Here is a 2931-nt window from a genome sequence, read left to right as displayed (position 1 = left end):
GGATGTGGTCCCTGCATTTATTATCACCAGTATTACTGTTGGAAGTCAGGCATGGTGCTACACATCTCTTAGCAGCATTTGTGGTGGCGCAGGCTTTTAATCCCAGCACTTGGAGGCAAAGGCGGGCGGATCTCTGTGAGTTCAAGGCCAGCCTGGTCTAAAAGAGCTAGTTCTAGGACAGACAGGCTCTGAAGCTACAGAGAAACCCTGTCTCTGGGGAAAAAAGAAAAAAGAAAGGAAAAAAATGAGGGTATTACTGAAATTTTGTTTGGGGGGGGAAATTACTGATGCCAGGAAGTAGTGATACAGGCCTTTAATCCCAGCACTCGGGAGGCAGAAGCAGGAGAATGGCCTGGTCTACAGAGAGTTTCAGGACAGCTGAGGCTACACAGAGAAACCCTGTCTTAAAACAATAAAACAAAAAGTTTAGAAATTGACTGTTTAGACAAAAATAGTAACAATAAATTGTGGGGTCTACAAACTTGGAAGAAGCAAACTTCACGGTAAGAACTGCATAAGCACAGGGAAGGAAGAACAGTCCTTGAGCACAGGCTGTGGGAAAGTAAAAGGTGGTGCTGTAAACCTTAAAGCAAAATTTCAAAATTTATCACGGCCAATGAGCCAATAAAATAGCGAAAATGTCATGAGGGTAAACCCACAGACTAAAAGCAGGACCCATTGCGAGAGGGGCATGATGTTTGCAGGTAAGTGGCGCGCATGAGCCTCAGGGTCTGCATCTCTTTGGAGACCATGGAGATTTCTCACGACGCGGGAAGAAAAGCCGGGCTGTAGGTGGCAGATAAACTTAGAACATAAATGTGCGTCCAAGAAAGCTAGCACACGCATGCGGAGAAGTGACTGCGTGTTCAGAGCACAGGGTGGGTGGGGCTGAGTCGAGGCTGCGGAGGGGGAAAGCAGGAGAGACACTATGATCAGGTGGGTGGGCTTTCCCAGGCTGAGGCTCACCCATTGCACTTGGGGTGTTCTAACCTCTGCGATTTAGCTCCCAAGTGCGGGAAACTGGACTGCATAATTTGTGGCAGTGGGGAACTGTGTTCGCTCTCTCCCCTAGTTTTCCTTGTAGTTAAAAAGAGGTGGTCTGATTTTGTTTGGGGGGGGGGGGAGGCTGATGTTTAACTACAGCACTGCTCGATACGTGTTCTCTTGTGGATGCGCTTCTCCTTGCTTTCTTTTCCTTGCGGTGGTCATATTAATCCGAGTTCCATCTAACGTCCTGTGTGGGTGTACGTTTGATGTGTACAAAAGGAGCGAAAGCAATCCTAACGTCCCCCAAAGACGGTAAAGATGTTTCTGTCACTGGCAAGTGCCTGCTTTTGTTTGTCTTTTCCGGTCTGTAACGCTTGGAATGAGAATGTAATAAAACAAACCAACAAAGGTTTTGCTTTTGAAGCTTTCGTGTATGAATATTTTGCCTACTTTGTACATGAAATACTTCTCAGTTGTAACACTGGTACCGTAGAGGTCGGAAGAGAATCCTTATGTGGGTTGAGAGAATGCTGAGTTAATCCTGGTGGGGACTGTAAGTTTTAACCAAGTGTGTAGTTGGCATTACAATAGTCCTAGGGCTCTGCGGTTTGTGTCTTCTAACCTATTTTTTTCCAAGTCTGCGTTTAGGATACTATTTAGTTGCTGTCCTCTACAAAATTGTCATCAGAAAGGATGGTTGCAGTGAGAGACATCCAGCTCTGAGACTTCTATTTGGCTCCATTAACTGCAGTTCAGGGATGCTGAGAAAAACCAGGACAGGATCCACAGACATGAAAAGCCTTCCAAATCATTCCACTATTTTTTTCTTTTTCTTTTCCTTTTTTTTCTTACTTTTCTGTTATTGTTGTTTTTGGGTGGTGGTGGTGGAGAATTTTTTTTTTTTTCCTTTTTAGGGACAGGGTTCCTAGACATGAAAGGCTTTTGTTGTGGTTTTTAAGACAAGGTCTCACTCTTCAGTTTTTCCTGGCTTGGAGCTCACTATGTAGGTAAGGATGATCTCAAACTGACAGAGATTCTCCTGTTTCTGCTGAGTTTAAATTTCCTGAATGCTGAAACTAAAGATGTGTGCTACCACATCCAGATTCACAGTCCATTTTAACCCCAATTAACTTGACAGTCACCTCCCTTTTCTGGCTCTCTTGCAGCCTGGTGTTACCCTATAACTCAGTTACAGTCTAGAGCAGATAGGCAGAAGCCTCTGGGGATGGTACTCTTCCCTGAACAAACTGTTTGCATACCTTCTGCCTGCCCATCCTAGTCTCCTTTTCCTGCCCAGAATATCGGTATGAAGTCATCTTCTGCTATGAGAATAAAAACCTCAGGGTAAGGTGTCTGAACGGAAACAGGAAGACTCTGTTTAATTACAGCTGTGGTAGCGATATTCGATATTCACAAATTTGTGCCGGTACTCATTGACAAATGAGAGTACTTAGCTGTTTGAGCCATTGCTAATTAAGTTCACTGTTAACATTTCCAAAATCAGTCTGAAAGGATAGAGTACTGGTCCATTCTCTGGTCGCACAGAAAAATTGCGAGGGTGGCAGGCAGAAGAGGAGAAAAGAACAAGTTGCATTGGCCGGGAATCGAACCCGGGTCTCCCGCGTGGGAGGCGAGAATTCTACCATTGAACCAGCAATGCATCCTCATGAAGGCTCTGTGAAAGCACATTGAGAAAAGGTGAGAGAAACCACGTGTCTCAGTGAATTTTTACTGAAAACAGCTATGTAAACGTTTTCCTCATGACTTTTTGAATTTTCCAGTCCTGACGAGGAAACACATGTCCTCCTACATGCTAGACTGTGATAAATCTGGGCCAGATTTGCCACTCAAGGACTTTCGGGGCATGACTTTCAGCTCATTAGAAAGGAAATGCTAATTCCGGTTCCAAACTCGTACGTGGCTCTGAAAAGCCTCCCTTTAAGT

At 44.7% G+C, this 2931-nt stretch overlaps 2 non-coding genes across 2 annotated transcripts; one reads left to right on the top strand and one right to left on the bottom strand.

Annotated features, from left to right (window-relative positions):
- Positions 1 to 911: 911 nt before the first annotated feature.
- Positions 912 to 1070, top strand: LOC121438107. Its single transcript, XR_005973054.1, has one exon. It is a non-coding gene; the product is annotated as a U1 spliceosomal RNA (small nuclear RNA).
- A 1506-nt stretch (positions 1071 to 2576) lies between these two features.
- Trnag-ccc lies at positions 2577 to 2647 on the bottom strand. Its single transcript has one exon. It is a non-coding gene; the product is annotated as a tRNA-Gly (tRNA).
- Positions 2648 to 2931: the final 284 nt, after the last annotated feature.

The sequence above is a fragment of the Microtus oregoni genome, unplaced genomic scaffold (assembly GCF_018167655.1).
Source record: "Microtus oregoni isolate MIOR12 unplaced genomic scaffold, Mior012 000054F_ref0000373, whole genome shotgun sequence".
Lineage (NCBI taxonomy): Eukaryota > Metazoa > Chordata > Mammalia > Rodentia > Cricetidae > Microtus > Microtus oregoni.
This window is presented reverse-complemented; position numbering and strand designations above follow the sequence as displayed.